Source organism: Paroedura picta, chromosome 12, assembly GCF_049243985.1.
Source record: "Paroedura picta isolate Pp20150507F chromosome 12, Ppicta_v3.0, whole genome shotgun sequence".
In the NCBI taxonomy this organism is placed as follows: domain Eukaryota; kingdom Metazoa; phylum Chordata; class Lepidosauria; order Squamata; family Gekkonidae; genus Paroedura; species Paroedura picta.
The window spans coordinates 34,161,868-34,175,656 of record NC_135380.1 but is presented as its reverse complement, the minus strand read 5'-3'; the positions used below and the strand labels follow the sequence as shown (position 1 = coordinate 34,175,656).

General features: G+C 43.7%; 1 non-coding gene across 1 annotated transcript; it reads right to left on the bottom strand.

Annotated features, from left to right (window-relative positions):
- Positions 1-4,226: 4,226 nt before the first annotated feature.
- LOC143822254 (U6 spliceosomal RNA) lies at positions 4,227-4,330 on the bottom strand. The gene has a single exon (XR_013226108.1). It is a non-coding gene; the product is annotated as a U6 spliceosomal RNA (small nuclear RNA).
- Between the last annotated feature and the right edge of the window lie 9,459 nt (positions 4,331-13,789).

The following is a 13,789-nucleotide window of genomic DNA, read 5'->3' as shown; positions in this document are numbered from 1 at the left end:
AAAAGAAGTCATGATGGCTATGAAATTACTCTACTTTAAGATGATACAGAAGAAATTGAAATTTTCTATTCCATGGCTCTATTGTCAACCCCAAAGAAATCAGAAGGAGATCGAGATAGGAAGGGTAGCTATGAAGGAGCTAGATAACATTCTTAAGTACAAGGATGTCTCTAGTGACATCCTTGGTCAGACATCCTTGGTCAGATGAATTCATGTCATAGTAACCCTCATTACTATGTATAAGTGTGAAAGAAATGAAGAAAAATGACAGTAATAAAGTTGATACATCTGAAATGTGGTGTGGGAAGAGAGTTTTATGGATACCATGGGCTGCCACAAAATTATTTATTTCCCAAATTTAGATGCTACCCTTTCCAGGAGAACAACAGTGGAAGGGCCATCCTGATTCCATGAGGCAAGCCATGTCCCCAAGCTGGGAGGCTACAACAGATGAATTTTTGGGGAGGGTAGTTGCTGATTTTATCTGTTTCAAGAGTGGTTCTTTATAATAATGTAATAACAATAAAATGTTACTTATAACACACCCGTCCCCAAAGGCTTAGGGCAGGTGACAACATAAACCAGCCTTTCTCAACTTTTTTACCCTTGAGAAACCCCAGAAACATTCTTCAGGCTTCGAGAAACCCCAGAAATGGGGTGATCATACAAAATATGGTTGGGAAGCATAGCTGTGTACGTATCTACCCAGGACCCCTCTCCTTCCCAATCCCTCCATGTTTGACAAATTTTAAAAATAAATACAAGATGAATGAGCACCCACCCATTTGAGAAACCTTTCCAACCCCCAAGCTTTCACAAAACCCTGGTTGAGAAGGCCTGACATAGTCAATGAACAATAAGATAATATATGATGAACATATATAATATGTATAAAAAATATCATTAAAACCACAAATTCTTGTTAAAATCTATTCATTCTGAAGCCATCTCCTTCCTCCAGTGAGAGGGGAGACGTTTTGAGCAGGGAGGCCAGTATTTTGGGATTGTTTTTTCCCCTTGGGCTGGCAGGCCACACAGAACTGTCCTAGGTGCTGCAGGGCCCTGCTGAACAGGTAGACTGTTCCAACAGGCAGGGTACAGGGCTGAAAAAGCCCTGGCTTTCTTGTTTAAGGTCAAGTAAATATCTTTAGGGCTTGGGATTTTAAGTTTGTTTTTTTCTCCTTTGAGGGACTTAGGGAAGGAGGTGTTCCCACAGATACAAAGGTCCCAGACTGTTTCGGGTTTTAAAGGTCGTAACCAGTACCTTGAACCTGATCCAGTCTTCAGTCTTGTGCCAAACCAATTAGTAGAGTTGTTGCAGCGGAATAGGGAAGCATAATATCTCTAGGGACTGGGGGAGTCCAGACCAGGAAGGGCTTGATAGGTCAAAGCCAACTCTCTGAACTTTAGCCAAAAACAAATTGGCAGCCTGTGGAGCTACTGTAAAATCAAGGGCCGCCCAACGTACAGCAAATTAAATAAGCATCAAGGTTGCTGAGGGTGGAAGGTTAAAGAACAACTGGAATACTTTCAGTTCTTGCTTTCCTCTCAAACCTCAACTTCTTTTGCCGATTTACCAACATAAAAGGCTGCATTTATGATAGCCAAATGGCCAAATTAGGGTTCTTTTGCCGAGCCCCAATGAATCACACTGAGAAAAAAAAACTTTTATATATTTACTGCAGAAGAAATATAGACACAGGGGGGTTCCCAAATCTGTGCGGAGAACAATAGGATTACATTGTATTCAATACCCTTCTCTTGGAGATTGGGCTTGCAGGATGAGCCAATCGCCCGGGGGTCTCTACCTCCCCACTCTGCCTCCTGGGAACACCCTACAGCCCTTATGCCAGCCCTCCAGGAATTACTGCCAGGTCCAAAAAGCTGCTCACATGCTTTCCCCCCAACCCCCAATTGTACATAAACGGTAGTCACACACTCTTCTTCCATTTCTCTAGTCTTGAGAAGGACTCTCAGCGATAAAATAAACTTTGGTCTTGTGCGAGAGCTTATCAAAAACTACATTCCAGGCCATTTTCTCTGCCTGGTAAGAACCAAAGATTTGAACCAGGACAGGATGTAGAATTAGAGCCAATCTCTAATGACTATATCATCAATCAGAAGGTTGCAATCATTTTCTTTACCACCAGGCCATCATTTATAACCTAGTTGGTGTGTAAAACTTTACTGTTTGGAGTATTTATAGCTTTTAAAAGTATCCATGTCTTCATTTTTATACAAGAAAAAATGCAACTATCACCTGTGCTTGAGAAACAGTTGCAGACTACTACATCCTATGCTGCCAGAGCACATGGTCTTGGTTTTTGTCACCTGAGAGGCAAGAAGCAGTAAATGTGGAAGGCAGAAAATAAATTCTATCGAAAAGGAAAGAATTGTTGTGAAAATTATTTACATATATAGTACACAGTACCGAGTATTTACATATATAGTACATTGTTTACTACCGCTCTCATCGTATTGATGGTGTCAACTTATGCTGCCTAACCTGCTTTGAGTCTCAGTGAGAAAGGTAAACTATGCGTATACAGTGACTTGCAAAAGTATTCATTCCCCCACCTGTTTCAGTCCACGAATGGGACTAAGATTTCCATCCAGCAGGATAATGGCCCTAAACACACGGCTAAAGCTACACTGGAATGGTTTAAAGGGAAGAATGTTCATGTCCTGAAATGGCCTAGTCAAAGCCCAGCCCTCGATTCAGGTGAGAAGCTGTGGCAGGCCTTCAAGTCACATACCAGTGCTACCCATCTAACTTGAAGGAGCTGGAGCAGTTTTACCTTGAGGAATGGGCGAAAATCCCATTGGCTAGATGTGCTAAATGGATAGAGGTTTACCCCAAGAGGCTTGCAGCTGTAACTGCAGCAAAGGGTGGCTCTACATAGTATTGATTTTGGGGGGACGAATATGTACTCACGAGCCTCTTGTTGCACAGAGTGGTAAGGCAGCAACATGTTGTCTGAAGCTGTCTATCCATGAGGCTGGGAGTTCAATCCCAGGAGCCGGCTCAAGGTTGACTCAGCCTTCCATCCTTTCGAGGTCGGTAAAATGAGTACCCAGCTTGCTGGGGGGTAAACGGGAATGACTGGGGAAGGCACTGGCAAACCACCCCGTATTGAGTCTGAAAACGCTGGAGGGCGTCACCCCAAGGGTCAGACGTGACTCGGTGCTTGCACAGGGGATACCTTAGAATCATAGAATCATAGAGTTGGAAGGGACCATACAGGCCATCTAGTCCAACCCCCTGCTCAACACAAGATTAGCCCTAAGCATCCTAAAGCATCCAAGAACAGTGTGTATCCAACCTTTGCTTGAAGACTGCCAGTGAGGGAGAGCTCACCACCTCCTTAGGCAGCCTATTCCACTGCTGAACTACTTTGACTGTGAAAATTTTTGTCCTGATATCTAGCCTATATCGTTGTACTTGAAGTTTAAACCCATTACTGCGTGCCCTCTTTACCTTTATACTTACTCACAGTCATGATTTCTGTTTTCCTTGAGTACTGTATTTACCACAGGAAAGCTTGGTTGACCTCAACCAGGGCCAGAGCTTTTTCCATCCTTGCCCCCACCTGGTGGAACGAGTTCCTGGAGGAGATCAGAGCCCTAGTGGAGCTTAGACAGTTCTGAAGGGCCTGCAAAGGGAGCTCTTCCACCAGGCATTTGGTTGAGGTCAACCAATTCAGTCACTTCCCATTGGCCCCTGAGCTTGCTCCCATGAAAACCACCACCAATACGTCCATCCCACAGGGCTGTCAGTATATTACAGTTAAATGGATGTTCTCACCATGTTTGTTCTATTATGTTACTGTCCTCCTGTTATGACTGTTTTGCTATTGTTCAATGCATTATGTTATTTGTGCTGCTTTTCTCCAGTCCCATGTAAACCGCCATGAGCCTCCGGGGAGGGCGGCATCTAAATATAAAAATAAATTAAGAAGTATTTTGCACTTAAAAGGTAAAGGTAAAGGTATCCCCTGTGCAAGCACCGGGTCATGTCTGACCCTTGGGGTGACGCCCTCAAGCGTTTTCATGGCAGACTCAATACGGGGTGGTTTGCCAGTGCCTTCCCCAGTCATTACCGTTTACCCCCCAGCAAGCTGGGTACTCATTTTACCGACCTTGGAAGGATGGAAGGCTGAGTCAACCTTGAGCCAGCTGCTGGGATTGAACTCCCAGCCTCATAGGCAGACAGCTTCAGACAGCATATCGCTGCCTTACCACTCTGTGCCACAAGAGGCTCATTTTGCACTTAGGCCATGCTAATCTTCTCTGTATCGTTCCAATTTTTGTATATGTGCTGCTGAAGCATGTATTTTGCACCTTCAAAGTGTTGTGAAAATCAAATGGCGTTAAACACCCCCCTTCCCAAACTTAGTTCCAGGTTATAATGCAACAAGTCAGGACAAACACCGAAGGGGGTGTGTGACTACTTTTGCAAGCCACTGTAGTAAATAATGAAAATGAAATTTAGCTCAAAGAAGACTGAGGAGAGACATGATGATGACGGTGTTCTACAAATACATGGAAGATGACAAAACCTTGTTTACTGCTGCTTCAGTGAGCTGGACTAGATTGAGCTGGACTAGACTGTTACAGGACAGTACCCTCAGGCTGAATATCTGAAGAAAAAATCATACAATAGATCATTTGCATTAAACGGTAGAAAGCAGGATTTTTGTCTTCATGATATGCAAAAATGACAAAATTTGTGATGGTTTTCTCGGCGGAAAGAAATATTGGAAAAAAGATGTCACAGAACAGATAAATAAAATTATGGAATATGTGTCAATGGCAGAACTCAGATATTTGATGGTCTGTGCATGCTTGACTCTAAATAAGCCCCATGTTTATCACATAGTATAGTGGTTAAAGAGTGTTTGGTCTCTAATCTGGAGAACTGGATTTGATTCCCTACTCCTGCACATGCAGCCATCTGGATGACCTCGGGCCAGTCACAGTTCTCTTAGAACAGTTCTCTTAGAGCTCTCTCAGCCCCACCTATCTCACAGGTGGTCTGTTGTGGGGAGAGGAAGGGAAAGGTGTTTGTAAGCCATTCTGGGACTCCTTCAGGTAGTGAAATGCTGGGTATAAAAAAACAGCTATCTCAGCTCTTCTTGTGTTTAGGGTTACTGCCTTCTACTGCAAAAGCATCTTGCAGCCACCTGAAGAGCAAATGGATTATCTGAAAAAAGGTTTTGAGAATTTTTGACTTTCAGATGTCAGCGCAACCTATGAGTCATACCTAAACATTATCTTCCCAATAAAGAATGACTCGCCTGGCTTAGACGAACTTGTCATGATGTCATTTCCTTTTCAGGAGAAATTACTTTATTTCGACAACATTCACATGACAAGGTCCTATTAATTTCAAAGAAGGATCAGATGGAACTTTCCGTCCATTGCCTAGCATATGCCACATGCGATTTCTGACATGCAGTCAAAGCTCCTGACAATGAATGGGATGTACTATTTATTGGTCACTTTAAAAATTACAAGATCCAACATTAACGTAATCTTTGTTATTTATTTCCATGACTCGCTTTCTCTTATCAGCACTGAAGGGCAGCGAGGGACAGTATTACGTTGGCAAGGTCGCATGAGTGATGGAACTAAAGGCTGGGCAACCCAGAGAAGAGAAAGACCATGGAGGGATGCATGCCAGGCACCCTGGCCATGAGGCCATGCATACTAAGATGGTCCTATGCATGGGGGCCACTGAGGGGAAAGGCTCTAGGGGGATATGGTTATGGGGCCCAAGCCACCCCGGGTAATTAGGCAAGGCCAACATTGGCAAACTGCCTCTTATATGTGCTCTTTTGAATGTTAAGGGATCAAAAGGCCTGGTCTCCCACAAACCTCACGGCATTTTTTTAAAAATGGGTAACATCTCTGAAACGGCACTGGCAGCCAGACACAAGGCTGCCGTACCGTATAGTTTGGCTCTTTGTTTGACAGGTTCCTTTTGATCTGAGGTCAGCTTTTCAGAACTGTCAGTTCCGTGCCCCATTTAGAACCTCTATGTTGAGAGCTGCTGAAACAAATTAAAAGGGCCAAACTAAGGATTCAGCCCTTTCAAGACCCAGGAGAGCTGAGAGACAAGTGAAAAGGGAGACTTGGGTGCGGGAAAAGAGGGATTTCTAAACAGTTCCTCCCTCAGGGCCATTCCGAACCTGGAAAATTTTGTGAAATGCTTACCTCTCGCTGATGCCATTTTTTTGGCAGTTTGCATGACATCGTCAACATCCAGCATCCTAGCAGTGAATCTCAAGCAATATCCTCCATATTAAAGTGCCACTTGGGGAACTGCATAAAGTGGATCCCCCAAAATATGTAACATAAGCAAAGAAGGGTAACCAGCAAGCCACATGTGAAGGAAATGTATGGAGCCAAAGTAGCGATATCGCCACCACCAGTGCTCACCCTTGCACCCGCCTCCCTCTCCCTTCTCTTCTCCCGGGGACGGGGCTTTTTAAAAAAATGCCTGGAGCAATGAATAGATGTTAAATCATCCAGGCAGAGCGAAAAACAAATTTCCCCACCAGTTAACACACAAAGCATGCCTCTCTAACCCCCCCCCCAAAAAAAAAAACAAATCGGGAACAAGATTACTTTATTAAAGCTTAAGGCTCATAAATCCAAAGGGGGCTGCAGTAAAATAAGAACTATGCATCTATGATTAGATGCATAGGCATAGCAACGGAGAAGTTTTACTTTAAAAATATTCCCTGCATTGCGGGCCCTTTAAACCATGGAGAAAGGTGATTGACTGCCTGATTTGATTGACAGGTGGAGGAGAGTTGCGTGTGTAGTGTGTTCCTCTCCTCCGCCACCTCAAGCAGGTTTGTTGAGTGATTAGAAGTGTGAGAAGGCGTCAGAGGGAAGCGAGAAACCCAGGAGGTGTGAAATGGCTGGAGGCGCAATGATAAAATAGTGTTACACCATGTTGCTGGCATAACACTATTTTCTCCAATGTGCGGAATGGCCCTGAGTTCTGTTTGTACTGCTATTTTATCTTGTTTTGTTATTAATTATCTTCTCATGTTATTTGGATTTTTTTTTCATATGAACAGTTCTTTTGATGACTAGTAAAATAAGAGGGGGCTTATATTTCCTCTTTTGGTCTCTGCTGAAAGCTGCCTAAAGAACTGAATGTCTGAGAAAGTAGGATTTATTTATTTAATTTCTATGCCACCCTCCCCCGAGGACTCAGAGCTGCTTACAGCATTAATCCAGACAATTGATCAATTAAAAACACATTAAAACCTTACATTATTATTAAAACTGAGCTGTCTTAAAGCCCAGGGGCTCACCCCCTTCCCTCCAGTTGGAGGGAAGGTGAATAAAGTGCTGAGGTGGACTTAGCAGGTTAGCACCCGGATGTTATTGTCTATGTAGGATGTCAACCACCCAACCACCCAACCATCCAGCCACCCAGCCAGCCAGCCAACCAATCAACCAACCAACCAACCAACCAACCAACCAACCAACCAACCATTGTTATTTCTGTTCCCAAATCTTGTTGCTGGCCAAAGCACATACTTGTTTCTCTTCCTGATAAAAATCCAAGCACAAAAAGTTATGTATTCCCCAAGTCAGATGTCCCATTATTAGAAAAATGTTCTCATATTTAATACTGTCCCCAGTAGAAAATCCTTTTCAGCTTCTGAATGCATTCCCTGTTCTATAAATATTTCAATCAAGGTGGCACCTGACCCTCTGAAACCTGCCTAATTTGTTTACATTCCTGCAAATAAAATGGAACAAAGTGATCAGGAGAGCAGAATTTTTCATAGCCTAGAATCTGTTACTCCCATGATGCTCTGGTATTAGACTCAAAAGGCTGCTGCTCCAATAAAACAGTTATGCTTGGAGAAAGTATAATTTATTCTTATCTATTTTAAGACTTTCAGCTTGTGAGAAATGATTGTCAGAGCCACACCCTGGCTAGAAGGACATCTGCTCTGACTAACACGGTGAACACAGTGACGTATGAATAGTACAGGGACATTCTTTGCGGTAACATGCCCTCAGTGAACTGCCCATGAACTTCAGGATTCCACATTTCCCCGGACCTAATTAACAGTGTCCCTTCCTTTTCACAAAAATCTGTCCCTCTATCCATTTCCATTTTTATGTAAAGGATCTTTCAGGTCACCCTTCATTCTTCTAATTTTTTGCAAAAAATGAATCAAGTTGGTTTATAACCCCAGCTTATAAAAAACAAGGCCAAGACCAGGGATGCAAAATAGTTAGAAATATTTTAAGTCTCCAAAAATCCCCTATGTGTTAAGCAAAAAAAGGCTTCTTTAGGGGAATCAGGAATACATAATTGAGAAGAGAGAAGGACTGTTTTTTTATACCCCGCTTTTCCACCACCTAAAGAAATTACAAAACGGCTTACAAACACCTTTCCCTTCCTCTCTCCACAACATACACACTGTGGGGTAGGTGGGTCTGAGAGAGCTCTATAAGAACTGTGTTGAGGTCTTTCCTGTTCCCAAACCCCACCCTCAAAAAATCCAGGTATTTCCTTACCCAGAGGTGGCAGCCCTAGATTAGCCTTTAGAAAATGGCTCTATTAGTAGGTTATTTTCTACCTCCATATCCGGTTTTGAACAGTTTTCTACACTTTCCACATCGACAGAGTGTGTGGGGTTGCGAAAGCGCACATGCAGCTCCTACAAAATACAGACTGGGCCTTCCTAGGATCCCCACCAAACAGTCTGAAAACCAGTGGCCTAGAACAGGACTCTTCCTCAGTTGCTTTAAATAAATAAGTTATACCATTGGGAAGGCGGTATATAAATTAAAAAAATAATAAATGTTTCGTCCTTTTAATATAAGAAAACAATTGTAAACTATAATTATAATTAATTACATATAAAACGTCTATGAGCCCCATACCTTAATATCCAATGAATAAAACAGTGTGTTCACAATCAGACACAGTAAGTATTCAACTGTATGGACAAAAACATATCTTTTATATATAATTTTATTATATAACAGAAAGGACGAACCGCTCGGTAATTGTATAATTTATTTATTCCAAATCTAAAGCCACTGAGGAAGAGTCTTTCCCTTGAAAACAAGCGTTGTACCGGATCTCGTTTTGGCTTTCATCTGTAAGAACAAAGATGTTGTGTTGTTATTTCGTAGCTGTTCTGCTGGCTTTTCTTTCCCCTTTGGCCTCTTCGGCGATTGGTCTTCTTCTTTTGCCTCCCAGGGAGGTTGGCAATGAAATATGTTAGTGTTCCAAAACTCTGCTTCTGGAGGAGACAACAGTCCTGATCTCTTTCTTTCCCCTGGTCTGAAACAATTCCACAAGGTTCCGTCTAAGGCAGGGGTACTCAACCTGTGGTCCTCCAGATGTCCATGGACTACAATTCCCATGAGCCCCTGCCAGCGTTTGCTGGCAGGGGCTCATGGGAATTGTAGTCCATGGACATCTGGAGGACCACAGGTTGACTACCCCTGCTCTAAGGCATTGCACAACTGCTTTCTGGAATTTCACCTGAGCATTGGGACTCATGGGAATTGTAGTCCATGGACATCTGGAGGACCACAGGTTGACTACCCCTGCTCTAAGGCATTGCACAACTGCTTTCTGGAATTTCACCTGAGCATTGCATCAGGGCAGGGCCTTGCGCATTTCAAAGGCATGCTCTGTGTATGCTTGACTGGCATGGCATCTGGCCCATACATTTTTATTTAGTTATACCTATAAAAATAACATCCTGGTAGGACTTCCTCATGTCTGTCTGAATGGACTTGCAAATGGAGTTTTATAACGAATAACGTTCTGCATTGCAAAAAGTGGGAAACGAACAGACACCCTTCCGTGAAGTGATGTAAATATACAGGAGAGCCCTTTCCTTGAAGAAGGATGAGTCCTCATTCTCTTTGCCAGGGCTGTCTATATTCTCCCTTGCAAACCTCTTGTGCTTGGCCCACCTAGGGTTGCCAGCCTCCAGGCGGCACCTGGAGATCCCCTGTTTTTACAACGGACCCCCGGACAACAGAGATCAGTTCCCCTGGTGAAAATGACCACTTGGAGGGTAGACTCTATGTCGGGTTGCCAGCTCTGGGTTGGGAAATATGTGGGGAGACTTTGGGGCTGGAGCCAGGAGTGGGCAGGGTTTGGGGTGGGGAGGCATCTCCGTGGAGTCTAATGCTATGGTGTTCACCTTCCGAAGCAGCCATTTTCTTCAGGGGAATTGATCTCTAGTCTGGAGACTTTGGGGGATCCCCAGGTCCCACCTGGGGACTGGCACCCCTAACTCTATGGCATTGTACCCTTTTGAAGTCCCTAAATCCCTCCCCCAAATCCATGTCTAGGCTCCATGTCCCATATCTTCAGAGCCGGCAGCCCCCTGATTTGTTAGTCACACAGTGTCCCAGCCCAGGACTTGGAGCAGCATTTGGGAGATATCAGAGGCCTGTGTCCAGGGTGGGAGGGAAACAGGGATGTTCTGTTCCACTGAAGGGTACCTTGCAAGAGTAGAAAAGTTAGTCTGGATCCAACCTCTTGGGTGTAGGTATAGTGGCCAGTCTTTAACCCACTCTTTCTAGCTGTTACTTTAATATAAGCCATTCCCAAGTGATGTTATTGAGCTCCATGCCACAAAAGCTTCAAATGCCCATTTGCACATAGTGGGGAGTGGAAAGGGAAGGTGACTGAAAGCTGCTTTGAGCCTCCTTCGGGTAGAGAAAAGCGGCATATAAGAACCAACTCTTCTTCTTAAACCTTTATTCAAGAGACCGGACTTGTTTCTCCCACAGACCAATTGGCAACTGTAGAGGCTTAACAAACCCTATTTAGTGAAAACCATGGTTAACAGCCTCATCCCTGATTTGAAATCCAGGTTTGGTACCAATCAATAACCTCAGTTTGTTGTACAATCTGCATTTGGATGCGGTGAATAACCAGGGTTTGCTCCCAACCATGGTTTAATCCGATGTCTGAACTTGGCTCACGCCTTTGAAAGTTCAGCGTCCCTGAGGTTCACTTTTAATCTATTGCTTTTTTAAAAAGGGAGAATGAAGAAGAGGTGTGCTCCTTTGTGGCCTGCTTTCTTAAAGCCTATGAATTCCACGTGGATTTGAAGTGTTTCTCTTAAGATCTGTCTTTCTCCCACTGGGATGAAATTATGTTGTAAACAGTTCAGCTGATCAGTAACTGGAACAGATTTTTAATTGTCTAATCACACCTGCCAAATGTATATCTCCATCAACACTCCAAGTTGCAGAATGCAAAAATTAAGGTTTATCTTTTTTGTTTCTTATATTTTTTAAAGTAATAAGTACTGCAACCCCCCCCCCCCCCCAATCCAGGTTGGTTGTTACAGACCCTACTGGACAATTCTTTAACCATTGTTATTTCTTGCTACTAGGTATCCTTGTGTTCAGCTTTTTAGAAGTCATTATTTAATAATTTTTTCTTGCCTGCTTGCTAAGATGTTTTGTTTCAAATGCATCAGAAAGGCAGTTTTCAGATTGTTTGATTAATTTTGTGCTCCTGCTTCCATAATGAAGTCGAAACTGTCAGACTCGCTAGTTTTTAGGAATTGAGTGACAGCTCAATTTTTAATGATATTTTAAAAGCTGTTTCTCTTGATCATCTTCTTTGCTCTGTTTACGGTGAACTGGTTCAACAGCCAGCCTGTTTGAGAATCCAAGGTACACATCTCTCAGGGGCCCAGCTACCGAATACGTTGTTCTCATGTTGACTCAGGATTTCAAGGAACTCTCAAACGGATATACACTAGAAGTTCCTGGATGAAACTTGATTCCCAAGGCTTAATTCAGATCTGGACTGTAGTATATAGGGAGATGGGGTTAAAATCTCCTCTCTTGCACTGTTTTCCTGACCTGAAATGGGAAGTCACAGTTATGTTCTCTGCATGTGTACCAGCCCAATGGTTTCTCTAGCAGCACATTCTGGCTCATTAGAGCCATTTACCCTCTTATCCCTGCATGCCATGGCCCTGAACTGAGCTAGGCCTCTACATACCCGAGAATCTAACTTTCTCCATGGAATTCCTGGCACACATATGCTCCTCAGGATCTAATAGAAACATGGGGTGGCCCCAGGAACAGTGTAAAGTGTACCAGGGGTTTCTCAAGCAAGTTAATAGAGGTTGCAGCAACTTCATGAGGTATCTTCTGGCTTCCTGCTTGTCTCCCCTAATGTTCTGCTTGTGTATTCCACAAAACGACAGGTCATCAGAAAGCCAGCTTGGTACAGTGGTTAAGAAGGGTGGCCTCTAATCCGGAGAGCCAGGTGTGATTCCCAGATCCTCCACATGCAACCAGCTGGGTGACCTTGGACTAGTCAGAGCTGTTTTCGAAAAGCAGTTCTATCAGAGCTCTCAGCCCCACCTACTTAACAGGTTATATGTTGTGAGGAAAAGAAGAGAAATCAATTGTAAGCCCCTTTAAGATTCCTTCAGGTAGTGTAAAGCAGGGCATAAAAATGAACTCTTTTCTTCTGTGTATATTTATAACACACACACACACCACCCTCCCCTGAGGCTCAGGGTGGTTTTGGAACATAAAAATAGATACATGGAACTAAATAACCACAACAACAGCAATAATAATAATTAACATTAAATATCCAAGACAGCCACTTTCTCTTATTTGCAAGAAACTAAAAATGCTGCCCTTGGAAATTCTCAGCGCTTCAGGAACTGGTAAAAGGTAAAGGTAAAGGTATCCCCTGTGCAAGCACCAGGTCATGTCTGACCCTTGGGGTGACGCCCTCTAGCGTTTTCATGGCAGATTAAATACGGGGTGGATTGCCAGTGCCTTCCCCAGTCATTACCGTTTACCCCCCAGCAGCAAGCTGGGTACTCATTTTACCGACCTCGGAAGGATGGAAGGCTGAGTCAACCTTGAGCCGGCTGCTGGGATTGAACTCCCAACCTCATGGGCAAAGCTTTCAGACGGCTGCCTTACCACTCTGCACCACAAGAGGCTCTGCACCACAAGAGGAACTGGAGGAGCAGGCAAAACTGGCAGGAGGAGTGGGATTGTGCCTGCTCAAATACACACTCAAAACCTGGTGTGCACCTTCATAGTAACGTGACATGGGGTGGCAGATTTTCCTCTTTGTAGGAGTGTGCTATAAATGCCTGCCTCGATGCCCCCATGTTCTTCCATCCGAAGATCATCCGATGGGTTACGGCTACCCTGAAAATTGTCAGGAAAGGAAAGAGCAATCACATAACAGCACGCTGAAGTGGGTGGTCCTAACCCAAGGAGGAATGCTGGAGACGGAAGGGCATGAGATTCAGCCCGAATGGCTCTCTCCAAAATTACATGCTTCTCTCTCCCTTCTACTCCCCAAAGGCCACTTCTGTGCCTGCAAATTCTAAGAGATCCTCTCTTTGGTGCCAGGAATTGGCCTGCAGTTGAGAGGCCCGCTTCCCCATAAGGTAGCCAACCTCCAGGTGGAAGACGGAAATCTCCCGGAATGATAACTGATCTCCAGACTACATAAATCACTTATTTATTGTGTGTGTGCGTTGTTATTTAAAACAGTTGTTTTGCTTTCAATTTTTCCGCAACAGAGAACACTAACGTTGATGTTTGTTTCAAAATAGTATTGTTTAGGAACTGCTTACTTCCTTTCGAGTGTGGTTACAAACTGAAACAGATTTATAAAGAAAAACATTCTCTAATCGTCTATCAACTTCTTTCCACTAAGTTTCTTTCCAATATTCTGCAAACTCATCAACTTGTTCTCTGTTGCGGGAAAAAACTG